The sequence below is a fragment of the Lampetra fluviatilis genome, chromosome 23 (assembly GCF_964198595.1).
Source record: "Lampetra fluviatilis chromosome 23, kcLamFluv1.1, whole genome shotgun sequence".
NCBI classification, from domain to species: Eukaryota; Metazoa; Chordata; class Hyperoartia; order Petromyzontiformes; family Petromyzontidae; genus Lampetra; species Lampetra fluviatilis.
The window spans coordinates 4,306,888-4,329,878 of record NC_136297.1 but is presented as its reverse complement, the minus strand read 5'-3'; the positions used below and the strand labels follow the sequence as shown (position 1 = coordinate 4,329,878).

At 49.2% G+C, this 22,991-nt stretch overlaps 1 protein-coding gene across 3 annotated transcripts in view; it reads right to left on the bottom strand.

The window, feature by feature from the left end:
• LOC144940886 (uncharacterized) overlaps nt 1-20,357 on the bottom strand; it is a 48,925-nt gene extending 28,568 nt beyond the window's left edge. For all 3 annotated transcript variants that reach the window (XM_078867382.1, XM_078867380.1, XM_078867381.1), the window contains exons 1-2: nt 20,269-20,357; nt 8,859-9,134 (exon numbers count right to left, since the gene is read on the bottom strand). The gene's annotated coding sequence lies outside the window, so the exon portion shown is untranslated. The remainder of the gene's footprint in view (nt 1-8,858; nt 9,135-20,268) is intronic.
• Between the last annotated feature and the right edge of the window lie 2,634 nt (nt 20,358-22,991).

Below are 22,991 nucleotides of genomic sequence, written 5' to 3'. Positions count from 1 at the left end.
TTACATATCAACAGAGGAATTTAGCATATTGATGACAAATGCAGATATGGGATTAGTCACTCGTTGTGGAATGTGTAGGCGGTGGGGGGGGATCTCAAAGTCATATTATGCTCGTGTACACTTTTCGTGTATAACTAGGCGAGCGCGAGGACTGGTTCATCTCCGGTACGGGGACAAAGGGGGGGGGGGGGGGCTATAACAAATCGAGGTCTCCCCCCCCCTCCCCGTTTGCAAGGACAATGAGAGGCAAACTGCCTCGTTTCACTCACCATGGGTGGTGAGATATGTCAGATCAGGATAATGACCCAAGGTTGACCTTGAATGCCATGACCCAATCAAGAAGGGGTTTTTTTAAATTTGTATAGTCAAAGCGTGGTCGATAGACGACACTGAACGGCTGACCTTCTATAGGGCTTGAGAGCTGAGTAGCCGATGTTGAATTCTAGTGATGTTCTCGAAGGGCTTGAGAGCTGAGTAGCCGATGTTGAATTCTAGTGATGTTCTAGAAGGGCTAGAGAGCCGAGTGACCGATGTTAAATTCTAGTGATGTTCTAGAAGGGCTAGAGAGCCGAGTGACCGATGTTAAATTCTGGTGATGTTCTGGAAGGGCTAGAGAGCCGAGTGACCGATGTTGAATTCTCGTGATGTTCTGGAAGGGCTAGAGAGCCGAGTAGCCGATGTTAAATTCTCGTGATGTTCTAGAAGGGCTAGAGAGCCGAGTGACCGATGTTAAATTCTAGTGATGTTCTGGAAGGGCTAGAAATCTGCATTTTGGCACAAGTATAGTAGAGTCTATGCTAATTGTTATAATGATTACAAAATACGAAAAACTTTTTTTAAAATCAGGGACCCCAAAATTACGTTGTGAAGACTGATTTATTTCGTTCATAAAGCAAGGTCAGCCCAATGAAAAACTAGAAACTATTTTTATTTTACCAGGTAAGACTCACTGAGCTATTGAGCTCTTTTGCAGAACCTGACCACAAATGATAGCACCATTTAAGTGGCTTATCACGTGGAAATTTCTACTCTCAATGCATGTTTGTAAATGTGGAGGGAAAAACTGGAGGACCCGGAGAATAAAAAATTAACCCGTAAAAACTAAGTTTTTCACTATAAATCCTTTATATGCGTGTTCAATGGGCCACAACCCAGCCCACATTGGTCTTTGAAACGGGCGGCTAGAGTCCTCTCGTCCTCTGGCTTGAGATGGCTGCCACCTATGGGTCAGATGATTGTCTGCCACCATTAAGCAATTGGTAATTAAATATATATAAAAAATTTCCTAAAAGGTGTAAAATTTTGGAAATTTTTTTTTACGAAAATACATTGTCACGCACAACGAGTCTGTGTGCAAAATGTCAGCTCGATTGGATCACGGGAAGTGGGTTAAAAACGACCGAAAGATTTGCACGGTCGTAAGCGCGCAAGTGCGCAAGCAAGTGAACTTAATATAAAGGATTTAAAAATCCACGTGACCACGGGGACAGCATGCAAACTCCAAATATACAGGCGTCAGGGTCGGGATCGAGTCAATGACCTCATTTATACCAGGCAAGGTTGTTACCATCTCACCACTGTGGTGCTCTGTCAGTAGTTTGCCTCCCATGGAGTGCAATGGGAAAGCCAAAGGAATGTGGGAAAAGTCCACTGCCGCTTGCCGTACTCGTCAAGGTGACAACCTCAACCGGCCCGGTTTCAATGAAACAAAAACAAGTTATCTCCCGTAAAATAAACTATTTGGAGCACTTTAAAAATGTAAAAAAGACAATAACGGTTTCCTAGAGGTTGGCCGGGTGGGCTAGAGGTCAAAGCGCTCAGCCGGCACTGACTGCTGACTGCCTGGGGAGGATAGAGAATCCAAGGGTTCAGCTGCCCAAACAGTTACGACTTCTCCACAAATTTGGCTGTCGCCTGATGAAGCTTGTTGTAATTACCTGCGAAACGTCGTACTCAGATTGTAAATGTTGTGGCTTGGCTCTCCAACACACCGGTGTGCTGTTACTAGTGACGAATTGGCATGTTCTGTTTACGTGACAACCCTTACTAGTTGGCTGTAATGGGTGGTGGTGGGTTTTAACGACACATTTATATATTTACGCTATCTAAACAACAAAAAAACCTTTATTATGCGCAAACGTGATGACAGTTCTACATGTGTGTCAATATTCTATTACAGTGTTTTTTTATTGGAAGGCCCACAGGCCACTAGCGGCCCCTGATGGCCTTTAGTGCGGCCCCTGATGTGCGCCCCCCCCCCGCCAGCGTGACAATACATACAATGCGAAAACACCGCCCATCATCATGATGTCAAACCCCAATGGTTTCAAATGTGTGGTGGCTCTCACACATTGATGATGTCTTATTGACGAAAGTGCCCGCCTCACCTCGGAAAATTAGTGAAGAACACTCTTCTACACACTGTGGACACATATGTTGTACATCAAGTTCAAGTTCATGTATTAGGTGTAGCCCTGTGAGCCATTCGGCTCTTGAATCGGGTGCAACCGCAACAAACAAAAAACAAAAACATGAACAAAACACATCTTAAAGTGAATAAGTGACTGAGTGCCTTTTGTTAAATCCACGGCTTTTGTTAATCCGCTGCTGGATGACGGCCTTGACATTGGTTAGACCAATGGATTTCGCAGCACTCTTACCGCCCAACCGGTAACCCCCCCCCCAAAACCCTATTGGCAACCTATTTGCGCGCGATAGTTCACGAATATCCAAGCGCTATTCGGGCTCAAGCTCTGCTTAGCTTCCGAGATCCGATGAGATCTGACGGGTTCCTGGCGATTTAGATCCAAGGCACATTTTATACTCCCAATAATAAAAAAAAAATTTCTATTACATTATTTACCTCCCTCAGTCGATCCACTGATGTTGGCCCGTGGCCGGCGATCGATCACAGATTTTTCCAGACTCCTAGCGCAGAGCACGCTAACCGCCGAGCCACTGCTCCCCTGACAATACCGAAGATAACGGCGCAGCCCCCTGCGATTACTCGCTCGTGCCGTTTCACTGCAGGTAGAATTAGCCCTTATAGAAATTGATATTTGGCCTACTATTCCACGCCGACTGGATATCTTGGCAGAAGTTGGAGTACCCACACTTTAACCGCACTCGAATAACTGTAAACTCATTTAGACTGCTGGGTAAACAGAGGTGGAGGTGGTGGGACGGGGGAAGGTGGTGGGGGGGGATTTAAGAAACTTGCTCTATTGGTTTCAACGGCCCGCACCGGGAGATGGAATAGAACCGGCGGCCTCTGGATTGGCAAGTCCAGCGCGGTGATGACCGTCACACCACCACTGTGGCACAGATGCATCCCTGAAAAATACTGCACCCATGAATAATTCGTGCCATTTTTTTTTTCTACTGACCACCGGCCCGTGCGACCAACTGAATGCAGCGCTGGTAACTTGTGAATATGGGGCTTTTTGTGGGGGGTGGGTTCATCAAAGCGTTATTACAGCAAATAACACGCAACACCATTTCCACAAAACACATGCAAAGCGGAGCCAAATGGCAGAACAACACCACCACCATTAAACTCAATAATTAAATTGCTCCAACATGGTGATGGAGCAGAGGGGACTGTATACAGGTTTCCGTTCGTGGATTTTAGATCCCATGTGTGCTTCTCTCAGACTTAATCTAGCGTTGCTAATCTTGCACCACCAATGCCACGTAATAAATTGTATCTGCTGTGAATGCAGGGTTAATCACCATTATCATCGTCGCTGAGAGAGGTATAGAGGGCCACACGAATGAGCTAACAAATGCCAGTTATGTATGCAAGTATGTTGAACTTAAATTTCGATTTAAAGCTTTCGTGACTGCAGGGATTCATCTTCTTGGTTCTTTCGGTAAAGTCACGTAGAATGGAAATAATAAAAATAAAACATTATATTATAATTATTATTATGCTTTATTTTTATTAAATCGAAATTTAAGTTCAACATACTTGCATACATAACTGGCATTTGTTATGTTTAATTTTTATTATTTTATTATTTCCATTCTTATTGACTTTACCGAAAGAACCAAGAAGATATGTTGAACTTCTTTCGCGCCGCACGTAGCCAACCATGTTAATCGGAGGTGCAGGGGAAGGACAACAAACTAAACACAAACATCAGTTCTAAAGGAATTAGTTTTCAATCTGGATTTAAAATTGCATAGCTCCAGTGGCTTCCAAACGTCCGCAGAAGTGCATCTGAACGCGTGCGATGCGGTGACCGTCTTTGTTCGATGTCCGGCTAAAAGCCACTGCTGCGAGGACGTCCAGAGTCTGCGTGATGGTTTATGCTCATTGACAAGATCAGCAAGGTAAAAAAAAATTAACCCGTAAAAACAAAGTTTTTCACTATAAATCCTTTATATGCGTGGCATCGGTTTTATTTTATTATTCATTTCTGTTTTTCTTGAGTAAGAGTTTCATTTTTATGACATTGGTATTTTAAATTAAATATAAGGAAAGTCGTATATAAGGACATTGGTCTTTGAAACGGGCGGCTAGAGTCCTCTCGTCCTCTGGCTTGAGATGGCTACCACCTATGGGTCAGATGATTGCCTGCCACCATTAAGCAATTGGTAATTAAATATAAAAAAAAAAATCCTAAAAAGTGTAAAATTTTGGAAAAAAATTTTCACGAAAATAAATTGTCACACACAACGAGTCTGTGTGCAAAATGTCAGCTCGATTGGATCACGGGAAGTGGGTTAAAAAACGACCGAAAGATTTGCACAGTCGTAAGCGCGCAAGCAAGCAAGCAAGTGAACTTAATATAAAGGATTTAATTAGAGACATCACGTCGATTGTTTACAAGGGTCAAGTGAGCTTGGGCAAGCAATGTGGTCGAGACCAACGAGGTGGGATGCTCCTCTCGAGAGAATACGACCACCGCAGGAGATGGAGCGATGGAATCTCAGGGTGATACAAGATGGCCAAGGCTTGGAGAGGCCCTCATCCAGCAGCGGATCAATCATGGGAGACGATGACCTCTGCGAGGTGGCCAAGAGATGGCAGGAGGCAGGAATGCGTTGGATTGACTCCATCTGTGCGGACCTTTGATTGTGAACTGCTCTTACGCATGGTGAATTTACTCTGGATTCTATGGTGTCCTCCAACATGAAGCCAAAAAAACTCAATGATGGCATTGAAGGCCAAACATCCCAAGGTAGGAGGACCCTCCTCATAAGAAGTATCGAGACTTATTCTGGCTTTTGCGGTTAAACGAAATAAAAAAAATTTAAATGTAATATACACACACAATTACTGCCTGAGGGCATTTCAGATCTTACTCAGGGAAGGGACAACGAATCTCAATGAGCTCTCATTTTGTTAAATAAAGGACTTCAATCAAAATAAGTCATGCATCTTAATGGCTTTCAGCTCATTAAATACAGAGCATCAATCTGGATATGAAATAAAACAAATCTCAAGGGGCTCTCGCTTGGTTAAATACGACAGTATTTTTTTTTATTGTGCTTCTAAATTTAAAGGTCAAAGCCAAGAAGAGGTCATCATGCCCCAACGCTGTTGATCTGGCCAGATCTCTCCGTCGATTCACACCACCACCACCACATTCTGCAATTGTTGCAAAGTTGACACTAATCCTCCAAGGACTGTTCTTAAGAGAGCTAACCACTACACCACGACGTACGTAAAACAACAAGTGACGATGGCGAATGACGGTGATGTGCACGCACTTTTAATCATCGTGAAGTGACGAAGGTTCGCTAGCAGCTCATGGAACAGTCCCAAGCAACATGGAACACTCCGTTTTCAAGGGCATCATACTGACTTCAACGACTGTCATGGGACAGGCCCAGGTGCCGTGGGTTGACCGACTGAGACGACTGTCAGATGTATGACCTGTGCTCCATCTTGCTGCGTTTTAGCCGCCCGGCGCTCTGCCCGTTATTGCGAGCCTCGCCCCTCCGCCCTCCGTTGTTGCCGGAAGACAAATGTGTCCAACTGTCCAGGAGCGTCCTTCACGCAGCCCTCTCCAGTAGCCGATCGAGATGCCGCCGATACCAGACATCGGCAAGTCCACTTAGCTCTAAAATCTAAAACCTCCCGTATCGCATGAGCCCATCTCTTTTTTAGCCCATGCTGCACCCCCCTTTCGGCCCTCGCTCAACAGAATCTGCCCCGAGCAACGTCAAAGACAAAGATCCCTCCCGTATATCCTTAACACTGTTGGGGTTACATGCTGTTAGCGAGCACCTATGAACGCTAGCAGAGGATACGAGGGGGTGGGTGGCCAACACCATGCCCGGCCACCTTTGTCTTTCTCGTGGCGATGTTTGCACACCGCACCAGGGCCTCAGAAGCTGCCTCGAGCAGTGTACATGCGCGTGCACGCACAAAGACACGCACGCGTGGCGTGCCAGAATGGACTTCTCCACAACCCGGTGACATGACTGACCACCAAAAGCCAATTTCACCGGTTGCCTAGCAACTAACAAAAGAGCCCCCCTGGTGTCCGGTGCGAGCGAGATGATGCTGCTGCGTCGTTTATCAAAGGACGTTAACGGCGACATCTCAACCCAGGCGTGCGGAGCTCGCGGCCCCGCGGGCTGGATAACGGAGGTGTTAGTCTCCGAGCTCCAGAAACAGATGCTCATTACAAATACCACCACATCACTGCGATCCCTCCACTGACGCCCGATCCAACCCAGGATTGACTTTGCCACTCGATATCTCCAAGATCCTACGTAGATCCGATCCCTGCCTACCCCTCTGATCTCACTCTACTCCCCCTCCAGGTACTCTCTCCTTCCTCTCCCCCTCCCTCTGTTCCCCTCCACGCACTCTCATGTCACCCTAATCCCCTCCATGCGCTCTCCGCTCAAGCAACCCTCCAAGTCAACCTTCACTCAATGTGAGCTCACTTGTTCTCCTATGCTACCCCATTATCGAACAAATTCCTTCCCCCAGTCACTCGTGCTGTCGATTTCCTGCCCCTGTTCAAGTTCATGACCTTCCTTTTGTTTTCCTTTACTGCCTCTCTCTCTTCCAACAATTTTTCACCATTTCCGTACAGCATCTTGAGATGCAGTCGTATTTAGACACCAACACACCAAACAATGCAGACATAATAAAACACGCACATTATACACCACACAGACACTATAAACCACACAACACACCACGAACAAAATACACTACATCCACGCATAATACAGAACATGTACGCGAAAACACACAATACCTGACACAAATAATAAACCACTACAGAAATACTCCACACAAGAAACACCACACACGCAAATATACGCATCACACAGAGAGTACACCACACGATACACCACGCACATGATACAACACAAGGCAAGCGCCACACACACACACACGACAAGCCACAGCAGCCAACACTAATCGTGGCGAACAGTAGCAGACATTGCACAACGCCAACAAATATCAATGAGCAACATTCATCTGTCATCATAAGCGCATGTTGTGTGCATCAACAAGGAATACAAATCATGAACACGCATGAATCCTGCAAACATTTACAACATGCACTGATCCTCGGAAGTATATTGTTTATTGGCGGTAAGGAATCCGACGAGTAGCAGTTGGAAAGAAATGCGTTTGCATATTTGCAAATTGTCCTTTTTAGTCTTCTTGGTTCTTTCGGTAAAGTCACGTAGAAGGGAAATAATAAAATAATAAAAATAAAACATAATAAAATAATTCTCACGACGTTTCGGCCACAACGCAAGCAGCCGTCCTCAGGTGAAGAACAGGTCTGTCGGGAAGACAGCGTCTGAATGCAGTCACGAAAGCTTTAAATCGAAATTGTTGGTTTCGGTCTCGAAAGTTCGAGGCATTAATCCTTTGATTAACCCTTTGATTAAGCCAGGGCTAGTTCTTCACAGCAAAGCAACTTCACACTGCGATCCCATTCATATTGGATAATCTCTACGAGAGTTACAGTGCCCCCCTGCCTCCTCGCTTCCTGTTACAGATGAGCAGACAGAGCTGACGCATAAACACTCCCAAGTTTAATTGGAGAGCGTCTAAAAGCAATTTCTGGAAGAGCGTCAAAACACACTTGGCCAGACCCATTCATCTCAAACGGAAGAAAAAAATCTCCGTTTCCCCAAATAAACATATCGGTCCATCAGAACCAACACTTTCCATCGTGGTACGGTTGATTTTTTTTTCCCACCAACCGTTTGCGGTGTTGAGGCGGGAACAAACCGTGACAGGCTTCGGCCTCACCAAACATCTGACTGTGGCCTTACCAAGAAACACCTGGATGTGGCCTCACCAAGAAACACATTCAGGGCCTCACCAAGAAACACCTGAGCCTGAATGTGGAATCACCAAGAAACGCATTCAGGGCCTCACCAAGAAACACCTGAGCCTGAATGTGGAATCACCAAGAAACGCATTCAGGGCCTCACCAAGAAACACCTGCGCCTGAATGTGGAATCACCAAGAAACGCATTCAGGGCCTCACCAAGAAACACCTGCGCCTGAATGTGGAATCACCAAGAAACGCATTCAGGGCCTCACCAAGAAACACCTGAGCCTGAATGTGGCCTCACCAAAAACACCTGAATGCGGCTCAGGGGCCAAGCAGGGCCAGGGGTGGGGGGGCCTATGGCGCGTTCATCACGCGCGACGTTAGTCAATCCAGCACGCCGGCGGCGACATTCATTTTAAAAGCGAGACAAACCGCGGACCAGTTTAGACTTCGCAGAGATGACCGTCAGCAGGGTGCGGGGGCCGCCATCGTGAATCGTACCTTACATGAGGGACAGCAATGCTTGACGACACCGCCCGCCGTTTCGGCTCCGAGCAAAGCGTCGCCATCCCTCAAACTCTCTCTCACCGGTCGAGCGTCACGGTACAAAGGCGGGTGGACGCAGGGTGGTCCAGAGGTCCGGTTGCTGGGAGGTGGCGGTGAGGAGGGTCGGTAGAATGAGATTTGCGTCGGGTTCCCGGTTTGCCGGGGGGGTCGAAAGGTCACACGATGAGACGCTGTCGCCGCCACCACCGCTGCTGCCACCACCCTGCACAAGCGCCCTCCCACTCCTCAGCTCCAACGTCGCAAGTGCACGGGCTCCGTCAATGCTGCCAGCTCCATCGTCGCTTGGCGTCAATCAACCTGTTCGCACAGGGAGGAGAGATACTGGATGTGCCTCTTAAGAAATGAGGCGTGCTCTTCGCCCCGCGTCTCTCTCTCTCTCTTGTGCAGCTCTCGAACCTGCGCACCGCTGTTCGTGAAAACCTCGCTCTGCAAGTCATAGAAGCTTCATACGCAATTATTGTCCAAGCAAAACAATTATCGGCAGGTCCCATGGTGCCAAATGCGGTCTCCAAACTTTTCTTGCCCACTCCACCGCTGTTTATGCGCTGCGAATATTACAGCACGGAAATAGAGATGGCACACTCCGATTAGCACGGTTGGCTACGTGCGGTGCGAAAGAAGTTCAACACACACATACATACATACAAAAAGGGTCATTATCCGAAACGTTGCATTTCATGTTTTATGTTTAAGGTCACAAAAGACAAAGATTCCCCATATAGGCTGAACAGGCTGTTCGGGCAAGTGCTGTTCGCGAGCACCTATGAAGGCCGGAACAGCACACGAGGGAATGGGTGGCCAACACCATGCCCGGCCGCCTTTGTCTCCCCAGTGGTGATGTTTACACACCATACCAGATACTCATTTGAGGCCGAGTCGACCTAGGGGAGGCCCAGGAACGTTGCAGATAATCCTCACTGATGTTGTCCGCGAGCGGGAATCGAACCCGGATCGATGGGTTCGTAGCGCAGCGTAGCGCTAACCGCTACACTGCCACTCCCCACACACACACACACGTGGTATTATTGGCACAGAACGTTTCGAGTTGTTTTGTTGGCTGTGCTTGTGCACCACTGACAACGCATCAGCAGCATCGCCACCAGATTATTTGTACAGCACACGAGAGAGTGAGGGGTCAAATTCAACAGTTTAATTCACAATTGCATTTTTTTTTTTTTGCTAGACCACAGAATTATCAGGCTAAATTGCTGTATAACCCTCAGCCACCCGGCACCCATTGCGCGAAATCAAATTGTGACATCGTGTGCGGGCGTTTGTCGGACTATTGGACGTGCATTGACGCTTTCAACATGAACTGCAAGGCGTCAAAAGGAGTTTCAGGTACAGTGTGATTTTATGTATTTTTAGCGAGTGAGAGAAGAGAGGACTTCCTGCGATTCACACGTTCGCGCACACCTTGGGAGAGTTGGTGCAGCGCGCGAACGCCGCATACGAGGGCGTCGCCGTGAAAAAATATTTTGCTGCTCGTTGAGTAATCGGTAAAAACCTAATTTTGCCTCATCCAAGTGGGCTCTGCAGAATGCAACGTGTTTTGCAAAAGCTTTAATAATCGTTACATTCGTCACTGAATGTATTTCCGAGTTGCTGGCGTATCGGAGTGGGTGGCACTTGACTGGTAGCCAAAGCCTGCAGCAAGAGGCATACTGGATGTGGCTTGACGGGGGGGGGGTGAAATAGCTCCAGGCCGCCTACCCAAACAGACGCGACTGAAATTCTACCTTTGTGTACGGTATGGTAGGTATGAATGTGTGTTGAACTTCTTTCGCACCGCACGTAGCTAACCGTGATAAATCGGAGGTGCGGGGTGAAGGACAGCCAACTAAACACGCTAAAAGCAGTTCTAAAGAAAAGAGTTTTCAATCTAGATTTAAAAGTGCAAAGCTCCAGTGGCTTCCAATGTATGCATGCGTGGACTTATTTTTCACCGTACGTAGCCAACCGTTCTAAATCGGAGATGTGGGGGGCGGAAGGACGACAAACTAAACACACAAAGCAGTTGTAAACAAATTAGTTTACAATCTAGTGGATTTAAAAGAACACGGCCCGAGTGGCTTCATAATGCTGGAAGGAAGAGAGCGTTCCAGACGGCCGCAGAATGGTAATGACCAACGCCTATTTTTTTGTGCGTTTGTTCATCCAGGAAAACCTCACCTCGGTCTCAAGGCTGATTTTCAGCCAGGTCCCGCCACCGTTTTTTTCAGTCGATGCAGATGCTGCAATGTACAATTCCTGATTGACTAATTTACAGGCAATATTACAACATTGGGATGTATTGGCCAATACCCAAGTTACATTGTACGATTTCTCAAGCTGCGATTACAAGGCTTGTATATTTACGATGCGTTTCTTTTGCGACGAAGGGAGGAAACCAGAGAACCCCAGGAGGGAATCCACGCGAAACAAAGGGAAAACGTACACACTGCACACAGACAGGTGCCCGGGTTGGGGATCGAACCCATAGGGTGGCGCGACGCCTAGGATAGCACGATCGGCAACGTATGGTGCGCGAAAGGAGTTCAACATACATACGCACAACGACCCTTCTTGGTATGTATGCATGTACGCTGAACTTCTTTCGCACCGTACATAACCAACCGTGCTCATCGCAGGTGCCATCTCTACTTAAGTGCTATCATCTTTGTAGCACAAGCAATACTTCGGCGTTAAACTAGTACTCTACCATCAGTGGTTCCTCAACCTTTACTGCAGCCTCATTCGTAGTAAAAAAAAAAATGTATGTTAATAAACACATAGGTACGTGGCCGTGCTTGATTTGTGTTTCGATGATTTACCTTCTTAACAAAAAATCTGGCATGTTTCACACCCCCAGAAAAGGCATCTCACACCCCCAGGTGGTGCGTGCACCCCAGGTTAAGAACCACTAGTCTACATTATCGGATTAGCAGCCGACCTGATCCCAATCGAGCTACTGGCTCACAGCGCGAGACAAAGAATCAATTTGCATCCCCTCCCACAGCCGTTGCAACCATTCGCGTTTGAGAATAGCTCACCGAAACAAAACATCACGGCGCAGCATCAATAATCCATCCAGCAGTGTCAATCCACTGCTGGACGAAGGCCTCTCCGTGCCATGTCAGTAATGGGTGACGGTCTGAGCATGTGACCATACCACGCTGGTCACTGCGGGTTGGCGAAGGCGAGGAGTACAGACGTTGGAGCACAGCACGAAACGACGATGGATTTTGCTGCACTAACGTAACGTTGTTTTAATCATCTAGATTGAAAAAAACTTATTTCTTCAGAACTGTTTTTTTTGGCATAGTTTGTTGTCCTTCCCCCGCACCTACAATTAACATGTTTGGCTACGTACGATGCGAAAGAAGTTCAACATGGTGCACAATGCAAGAATCTGTTGTACTTCGTACATTGAACAGCTTTTCCCATATTCTCCAGATTAGACGACGAACTTATTCCTTTGTGTTTTTAAACAAAAACGAACGAAAATACGTGTGCTTGTGTGAGACCAGATATGTATACAGTAATTGTAATGATACTGGTCAACAACTGTGGGATGCATGTTACTTTCCGGAGCGCCCTATAATACGATAACAGAGATTATTATAATTCGAATAAGGTAACATGCGGAAGGAGCACGTGGTCTCACCGCTGAGTCTGTCTTACCAGCAGAGGTCTCACTGCCAATTGGACCCGTAGGTTACAATTTCAGAGTTTCCAAAACTCCAATCCTGGCGACCCCTCACCCCTCCGCGCTCCATCTTTAGGCGTTTACCAATTTACCCCCCCCCCACTTATTCAAATAAAAATTAACTCGTTCCACGCGGCACGCGCCAAATGATTGTTAAACACCGTCCCGCGTGACGCGCTCAGCAATTAACGCTGTCTGCATTAATAGAGCCGATGATTCAAATGAAGATTGCGATCTCGGTGTGCGCGCACGTGTCCATACACGTGTTCCGTGCGCTTGTACCACGTGACGACACAGGCGGAGTTAATTGCTTCCTGAGCGCGTCTCGTGGGACGGGTTAAGCAATCATCAGGCGCGTGCAGCGTCGAACGAGTTAATTTATTTGAATGGGGAATAAACTCGTGAAAGCGGAAAGACAGCATCGGTTGGTGGCGAGCCGCGAGGTTACATCATTTCAGCGGCTGTGTATAATTACCAACAGCCACAGATGTTTAGAATCCTCACAGGGTGAGGCAATGCTCACGGAGCGTAAACCCCACTTACGAGTACAGGAGCACCAGCTGAGTTCACAGATGCGGGGCGATGAGCGACATCATCATTACGACGGCCCTTAACGATGATGTAGAGAAGAGGAATAACCCCAACCCCTGTCACTACCCCGTTAATCCTACCCCCCCTAAGCCTAACCACATCCTTTATATTACCCATAACAAACAAACAAAAACCCTACCCAGTCCTAATTCCACCTCTTATCAATATTCCTACGCCTATCCGGAAACCTACTCCTATCACCTTACCATATCCCCATCTTCAAATCTAAACCCATTCATGAACCGGGTGCCACGATAACGAGATGTTAACTATCTCGCCTGATATTCATGAGGGCGTGGGTTCGATCTCTGACCCGGAGGCCTGCTGTACATTTGGAGTTTGCGTGTTCTCCCCGTGGTCGTGTGGATTAGTCGCTGGCTTCTGGTTTTTTTCCCTCCATGTTTAGAAACATACGTTTAGAGTATTTGGCTGCGATCAATTTCCACATGACAAGTGAGGTCGTTTCTGAAAAAATAATATACAGCTCAGTGGGTCTTACCTGCTAAAATAATATAGTTTAAATAAAATAAAAACCTAAACCTATTCATAACCCTACCACCTTACCCTAACCTGTCAAAGGGATGGTTTAACCATACTTGGGTCAGTGGAGGCTCAAAGCTGGGAACATAGCAGCAGTCCAAAAACGAACTGTGCTGCACCGCCCTCTACTGTTACAGCCTGTGCAGCCTATAACACCTGTAACGCATTTTAGTCATTGGCCCTTACCGAATAGCATTTGTTTAAAGGGCTATGCACTCCCGACTCCACTCTGAAAGGCGAAACCGGCTCACTGGTTTACCGACTTTAATGCTGCTTTCAAATGATTATCCAAAGGATATATTTTTTAAGCTGATACACCTACACGTAATGTGCTGTTATTGTTTGGCGAAGACATCGGTATTTGTTTAACATGTCACACTGCTGATGAGTGTAGAAAGTCCATATCTTTGATTGATTAAATGTGGCTGGAAATTATTTGTCCAGGATGTGTGTTTTTTGCCAACTGAAAACCGATGCCTCTGTTTTCCTTCATGGTCATTGATACAACTGCCATAATTTTTCTCAATGTGTCCGCACTGCTGAACACATTCCTGCGGAGAGAGCTGGTAGGAACGTTGGGTTGCTCGGTCAATGGCCAGGGTCAACGGCGGCGTGGTGTATTCCGCAAATATGCCCGACTCTGAGGGCGGGCACAAGCCGGCGTGAGTACGTTAAACGTTGGGTTTTATAAAGGCACCACGGGGTGACCAGCCCCTCCCCTCCCAGCCCCTCCCCTCCCAGCCCCTCCCTCCCCACCCAGCCCCTCCACCCCTCCCCACCCAGCCCCTCCCCACCCTCCCCTCCCTGCACGACGGACGGACACAATAATCCCCTGTGGGCTGGTGTAACCAGGAGGTTCCTACCAGTATAACCTAGTCCATCCCTTGGACTGCTTGTATAAAAGAGGCTGGAAACCACTGGTGTTGAGAGGTGGTGGTTGGGGGGTGGGGTGTTTTGCCGTCCTTCATCATGTGCTCGCTCACAGCACTTACCCCAACAATCTCTTAAGGCTATACGAGGGATCTTTGTCTTTGTTTGGCCAATGGGACCCAGCAGATCATATACTATTGCCGAGCGGTCAACACAAGACCTGCACGTGTTCATGTATTATTTCACCACACATTGATCACGCTCTCGACCGCACTAACTAAAACTAATTCCTCAACTAATTTTTATTTTACCGGGTAAGGCCCACTGAGCTATTTAGGTAGCTTTTTTCTCATGTTGTCTAAATGTGGAGCGAAAAACACCGGAGGACCAGGAGAAAAATCTACGCCACCACGGGAAGAGAGATATGCAAACTCTAAATATACAGGCGTCGGGGTCGGGATCAACCCCATGACCTCCTGCATACCAGGCGAGGAAGTTAACATCTCTTAGCCACCGTGGCGGCGTACGAACACAACCAGTGTCAACGTAACACGTGCCACCTCAATCCGACACCAGCGCCGTGCAACTTGCTGTGAAAGCCCGTAGCACTCATCTGCAGCACCATCATCATCCATGATCAATCCACTGTTGAAGACCTTCCTAAATCGTCACCATCTCTCAGGGTCCTGCGATATAACGGCCCTTAGCTCCGACGCACGAGACCGATGTCATCGCTCCATCTCAGGTGCGTTTCCCACCCCTTGGCTGTCACTCCGTTATGGAGTCTCAACCACCAGCCATCATCCCCTTCACGTGCCCTGCACAAGCCCACTCTACTCCACCGTTGATAATGATGCTTTTAACCTGTGTAGGTAACTAAAAATCACATCTCTCCGTAATTCCAAGCATTCACCTCTCCCATGCTTCTTTGTGCAATTTCAGCTCCTGTTGCAATGCCCACGTTTTCTTGATCCGTGTTGCAGCATGGCTTTTACCACTTGCCAATTGTCGAGACTTTTTTTCACGGCAACATTTACAACAACGCTTTCATCACTTTGTCACTTTTCAGCATTAAATCACGAATCTAACTGGTGCTGTGGAAAGTGAGGGCAGGTTCCATTCTTTAGACCCACAGGCCATTACCGCACCTGGTACCATTTATGTTAAAGGCCGAGTTGACCTTGCTGAAGACCCAGGGAGCGGTTCGGATATCACTCGCCACTGAAACTGGCGGCACATGGTGACGCAGTGCCTTACGCAGTAAGGTTGCCGCCTGCCTTGGGTTGGTTTGACTCGTGGACACGGGAGCATCCCCCTGTGTTGAGTGTGCATCTTTCTCCCCCCCCCCACCCCATTCTGCATGGGTTTCCTCCGGGTTCTCCAGTTCCTCCCATCGCAAAAAAAAACAATGTAACTGGTATTGGCCGAATGTCCTTAATGCTGAACAAAAGAAATACCTGCAAAATACTGATTTGGAATTGCACGCAGCAAATGTCTTCCCCTTCTGTACCTGTGAAAAAAACTGTGCAGTACTCGCTTGAAAAAATAAGTCCCGAGACTCAGTGAGGCTCTCTTTGACTATACAAGCATAATAAGCCGTGAGCAAGAATTTAACTCAGACCACAGGGTTCACACAACTAACTAACCACTGTTCCCACCAATCTAACAACGTACATAACTGAATATTTTTTTTTGTTCGGATAATACACTTCTATAAAAAAATTAACCCGTAAAAACAACGTTTTTCACTATAAATCCTTTATATGCGTGGCATCGGGGCGGCTAGAGTCCTCTCGTCCTCTGGCTTGAGATGGCTGCCACCTATGGGCCAGATGATTGTCTGCCACCATTAAGCAATTGGTAATTAAATATTAAAAAAAAATCCCTAAAAAGTGTAAAATTTTGGAAAAAAATTTTCACGAAAATTAATTGTCACGCACAACGAGTCTGTGTGCAAAATGTCAGCTCGATTGGATCACGGGAAGTGGGTTAAAAAACGACTGAAAGATTTGCACGGTCGTAAGCAAGCAAGCAAGCACGCAAGCACGCAAGCACGCAAGCAAGCAAGCAAGTTAACTTAATATAAAGGATTTAAAAATAAACACTGATTCTGGGTGACTGTAGACACAAATATCTCACTTGTAGTGGAGCACGAGTCTCAATTGGACCATCAATCCCAAAGAGATATTAACTACGATTGTTTAACTCATTAAATAACCCTCGGCATCACTTGATTTTTAGAGCACACTCTACGTACAATACTTTACTCTGCTTTATTATCAAACAGATGCGCATGTACATCTCTTTTAATTAATCCATGAAGGCCTCCCCGACGCCATGCGAGTCAAGGGGTTTATAATGACCATACTTCACCACTTTGTTCAGGGCAGATTGGTGAAGGGCTGAAGCATAAATGCTAGGAGCATAGCACCATAACAATGGATACTTTTTTTTGCACCCATCCTCTGCAGATAACGTTAGGGGCCATCCATTTAGTACGTACGCATGGAGGGGGGGGGTTAACCCAAATGCGTACGCTTGCGTATGGGGGGTCTACTGACAATGTACGTACGCATAGGAGACGGGGGGGAGGGTGAAGCCTCGATAATAATTTGTCTACATTGGCCTTCAAATGAGTTAGTCCGGCGGTGGACTATGTTTGCATAAACACCTTAATATTCTTAATCCGTGATCGTTTCTGCGTGGATTAAATATCGGCCGTTCTATAGGATTCGGGGGGGGGGTGCGTCAAGCGTACGTACGCAGGTGAGGGTGTAAAAAGTCCGCGTGCTCACGGGAGAAGGGTCAAGTTTTGACAGATTTTTGCGTACTAAATTGATGGCCCCTTACCCAATGCAGCAGCCTCTGACCCATGTTTTATGCATGAAGGGAGTTGGGGGTTACCACCCATACAAGCATTCGCCACAATTAACTCGCATTAACATCCCAAAAAAATCTGACCAGCGTGAAGTATGGTCAAAACCCCTCCCCCCACCCCAACCAAATGCCCCTTCATCCAGCAGTGGATTTACATAGGGGGCAAAACATTTTTTACACGTACATCGACGAACATAAAGCTTCTGCCGGGCTAGTGGAAAGCCCCCCTCTCTTTTACCTACGCAATCACGATGGCGCACTGTCGGATAGGGGGTATAGGAACTTCTCGCCCACCTTTTTATGTACATTGCGTTACACGTCTCGTGAAACTTGCGTTTGCACAGCAGTGATCACTGCGAGTGTAACGACGCGTAGATTACTTGAACAGTATGGAAACTCGAATCGCATTGTGTTAAAACCAATGCCCTCCGGTGGAACGAGCGAATGGCCCCTCGATCGGGGAGATGGAGCGATGGAACGAGGTCGGGGTGCCAGATTGCGAGAGACTGCGACAGCTTTGGGAACAGACACAAAAAGAACGTATTCATCCAGCAGTGGACTGACCATGGCTACTGATGAATGGCTTCGTTTCGTTAGACCGCTGTAAGCAAGCAACTTAAATACACTCCAACATTGAAGAGAATCGATTCCAGAATAATTGACTTGGATTGTTTAATCGAGGATCGTTACACCCCATGTAGGAACTCCGCCATTCGCCACTAAGTGTGTGGTCACGTCACCACAGCGCGGGTTGGCGGTGCCAGGCTAGGTGCACCCTCCTATAGACGTCACCACAGCGCGGGTTGGTCCTGCCAGGCTAGGTGCACGCCCCGATGGACGGTCTCCACAGACGCGGGTTGGTGGTGCCAGGCTTCGGTGCACCTTCGATGCACATCACCACAGGGCGTGGTGGTGCCAGGCTAGGTGCACCTAGAAATGCAACTATGAACGCCTCCCTGCAACGCATTCAACTGTTGTTGGGAGGGCAACTCGAGTCGCTTGCGACTATTGTTTGAAACTTGCCATATGCCACTTAACGTTACGATGACCGGGTTTTCTCTCGTCACACAGGACTTTGTGTATTACGAATGCGATGATTCGCAGACGCAAATCGAGGCCCATTAAGTTTTACAACCGCGGTTACATTCATAAACACGGGTGTCGCTGCTGCTCGACCCCGTTCGGTTCGATCTCCCGGTGCGGCATCATAGTCGGCAACAGCTATCGATTTTACACCGCTTATCGATTTTACACGAGTAACAACAAGCCACCGTTAGTCCACCGGGACAGGTTTAGTCGCGTGCGGTGTGACGTAAAGTGTTGGGTTAACTACCACCTCAGTTTCTAAAGACGTCTTGGTCATCGTGGAAGAGTAGGCCGAATACTCTCCAGAGCGGCCCTCACGTGAAAAGGCGCCTTCCGAAAGCAGTGGCGTGAGCGCGCACTTGCAGGGCTGCGCTTCATCTTTGGATTACGTTGCCACACAGACGATGGCGTGAGCGCGCACTTGCAGGGCTGCACCTTTATCTTTGCATTACGTTTCTACACAGACGGTGGCGTGAGCGCGCACTTGCAGGGCTGCGCCTTCATCTTTGCATTACGTTTCCACAACAGACGGTGGCGTGAGCGTGCACTTGCAGGGCTGCACCTTTATATTTGCATTACGTTGCCACAGAGACGGTGGCGTGAGCGCGCACTTGCAGGGTTGCACCTTTATCTTTGCATTACGTTGCCACACAGACGGTGGCGTGAGCGCGCACTTGCAGGGTTGCACCTTTATCTTTGCATTACGTTTCTACACAGACGGTGGCGTGAGCGCGCACTTGCAGGGCTGCACCTTTATCTTTGCATTACGTTTCTACACAGACGGTGGCGTGAGCGCGCACTTGCAGGGCTGCACCTTTATCTTTGCATTACGTTTCTACACAGATGGTGGCGTGAGCGCGCACTTGCAGGGTTGCACCTTTATCTTTGCATTACGTTTCTACACAGACGGTGGCGTGAGCGCGCACTTGCAGGGCTGCGCCTTCATCTTTGCATTACGTTGCCACACAGACGATGGCGTGAGCGTGCACTTGCAGGGCTGCGCCTTCATCTTTGCATTACGTTGCCACACAGACGATGGCGTGAGCGTGCACTTGCAGGGCTGCACCTTTATCTTTGCATTACGTTGCCACACAGACGGTGGCGTGAGCCTGCACTTGCAGGGCTGCACCTTTATCTTTACATTACGTTTCTACACAGACAATGGCGTGAACGAGCACTTGCAGGGCTGCGCTTTAATCTTTGCATTACGTTTCTACAACAGACTGCTACGTTCGTTATAACGCCGTCTCTTCTATTAAGTCGCGCTTTTTAATCTTTTAAGCGCAACAACAACAACAATGACAACAACAACAACCGCGGTATCTCGCGGCCACAACTCGCCGACGTACGTACCGCGTTTATATATTAAAAAAAACTAAAAGTATCAGCTGGCAAAGAAGGAAAAACGACGAGGAACATCTCGGAAAAGAGGAAAAGTCACGGCCAAGAGCGCTCCAGCGATGTCGCCGCAAGGGTTGTTTGGATGTAAAAGTGCGGGAAAACAATAAAAAAAACACCCAGACCGGTTTCTCCCGCGTGTTTTAGCGTGGTGTGGCCTTGGTATGTGTGTGTCTGCGTGTGTGTGTCGTATATGCGGTGTGTTTTGCGTGGCGTGGCCTGGTGTTGTTGACGTGGTAAGCGTGTGGTCGCGTGCGCGCTCCAACACTCAAGAGACAGCTTTGTTGCAATTGTTTGTGTGTATTGTGCACGCGTTCGTCTTGTCGTTGTGTAGTGTTGTAGTGTACACACACTTGCGTTGACGACAGAGATGCCTCTTACCTCTCTCGCTCCTTGCGTCCACGTGCGCGCAGCAGCAACGCACGCACCGCCAATTAATGCGCGCGGAGCAGAGCGCGCGCTGCCTTCAATTAACGACCCCCCCCCAACCCCCTCCCCTCCCCCCCCAAGCCCCTCCCCCCCAAGCCCCCCACTCTCACAGCCCCCCCCCCACTCCTCCCCCCACCCGCTATCCGCCAAACGCCCCCCCCCTCCGCGTCCGTTCGCTTTAGAAATCCGCAAAAGCCGGTGCGGAGATGCAGGCGCGGTCAATGAAAAGAAATCGAATCGTAGAAACGTTGAGACGATTGAATTTTACTTGTACGCAGGCGGTAGGTGCCAATGTGAGTGAATGTATTGTGCGTTAAAATGTACTAACGTGAGGTAAATTGCGTGTTTAATTTGCGTGAGAGTGCCTAGTCCGCTCCGCGCGCATTGGCTGATCCGCGCTCCGGGTTTTGTTAGTCGCCCGGAAACCCATAGGCGAATCCATTACGGAGCCTGGAGAGGCGTGAGACAATGCCATATAATTATTTAAACCATAAAGATCTTAAAATTTCGCACGCAGATTATGCGTATCAATGCAGACTTTAAGATGGCTCAATAATATTCACAAACGTGAGGTAAATTGCACATTGAACCTCGCGGGAGTGAATATTCGAATCCGCGCTTTGCGGAGTCCGCGCACCACTTTTTGCAGGTCGCCGCACTGAGTTCACACCAGGCCGCGCGGGCCGATGCGCACGCAGTGAGACGCGGCTCCCCATTGGTCCGTGAGGTGGGCGCAACGCCCCGAGACGTGTCGCGCGCTCTGATTGGTCGAGCGCGGTGTTTTCGAGCGCTCGCGCAGCCATCAATCAGAGGGCGGGGGAGAGGGGGGGATGAGGGAAGGGACTGGAAGCAATGGGAGGGGTGGGGAATGAGTTGCGGGGGGTGGGGGGGAGACCTGGAAGTGAAGGGAGGGGCTATGGAAGGGCGGGGTGAGTTGGAGATGAGGGGAGGAGCTGCAAGTGAGCGGGGGGAGGGGTGAGGGGAGGGGCTGGGAAAATTGGGAGGAGCTTCTATAAAGGGAGGGGCAGGGGGGAGGGTTTGGGGGCGAGGGGAAGGGGAGGGTTTGGGGGCGAGGGGAGGGGTTGGGGGCGAGGGGAGGGGAGGGTTTGGGGGCGAGGGGAGAGGAGGGTTTGGGGGCGAGGGGAGGGGAGGGTTTGGGGGCGAGGAGAGGGGAGGGTTTGGGGGCGAGGGGAAGGGGAGGGTTTGGGGGCGAGGGGAGGGGAGGGTTTGGGGGCGAGGGGAGGGGAGGGTTTGGGGGCGAGGGGAGGGGAGGGTTTGGGGGCGAGGAGAGGGGAGGGTTTGGGGGCGAGGGGAAGGGGAGGGTTTGGGGGCGAGGGGAGGGGAGGGTTTGGGGGCGAGGGGAGGGGAGGGTTTGGGGGCGAGGGGAGGGGAGGGTTTGGGGGCGAGGAGAGGGGAGGGTTTGGGGGCGAGGGGAAGGGGAGGGTTTGGGGGCGAGGGGAGGGGAGGGTTTGGGGGCGAGGGGAGGGGAGGGTTTGGGGGCGAGGGGAGGGGAGGGTTTGGGGGCGAGGGGAGGGGAGGGTTTGGGGGCGAGGGGAGGGTTTGGGGGCGAGGGGAGGGTTTGGGGGCGAGGGGAGGGTTTGGGGGCGAGGGGAGGGGTTGGGGGCGAGGGGAGGGTTTGGGGGCGAGGGGAGGGTTTGGGGGCGAAAGGAGGGTTTGGGGGCGAGGGGAGGGTTTGGGGCGAGGGGAGGGTTTGGGGGCGAGGGGAGGGGTTGGGGCGAGGGGAGGGGTTGGGGGCGAGGGGAAGGGTGCGGGCGAGGGGAGGGTTTGGGGGCGAGGGGAGGGGTTGGGGCGAGGGGAGGGGTTGGGGGCGAGGGGAGGGTTTGGGGGCGAGAGGAGGGTTTGTGGGCGAGGGGAGGGGTTGGGGGCGAGGGGAGGGGTTGGGGGCGAGGGGAGGGTTTGGGGGCGAGGGGAGGGTTTGGGGGCGAGGGGAGGGGAGGGTTTGGGGGCGAGGGGAAGGGGAGGGTTTGGGGGCGAGGTGAGGGGAGGGTTTGGGGGCGAGGGGAGGGGAGGGGTTGGGGGCGAGGGGAGGGGTTGGGGGCGAGGGGAGGGTTTGGGGGCGAGGGGAGGGGTTGGGGGCGAGGGGAGGGTAGGCCTCGGCAAGGTAAGGTAAAAGTTAAAAGGTAAAAAGCAACGAGCCTACCTTTACCCTACCTTTTACCCTTACCCCATACAAATTACCCGATTACAGGGTAATTACTGGGGTACTACAACACATGAAAAAGGTTTACAACGGTAAATGCTAGGTAGAGCGCTTCATTCACATAGCATATTCTCGATTATTCCAATTGTACACGCTTTCTTTTAACTCACTCTGTCTGTTGTCGTTGTTGTGTCCTCAAATCTTGTAACTCAATTTTAACCCACTTCCCAATGTTGTATCGACTGCAAACTTGGTATACCTATGTCATACTGATGACAATACTATATTCTATCATAACAAATAGAAAACATATATTTTAAAACATTATTTTTTATATGTTATGTTTCGGCTTGGGTCTAATTGTCCACGCTCAACTGACGTTGGCTGTAATTGGCCACGGTCCCTTACGTTATGGCAAGCTTCGGGGCCACTTCCTGGAGTCGTGGAGTTCTGCCATTACTAGTACATTTCATAAAAGCGTGTTTTTTAAAAAGTTTTTTTAAATATTACTTAT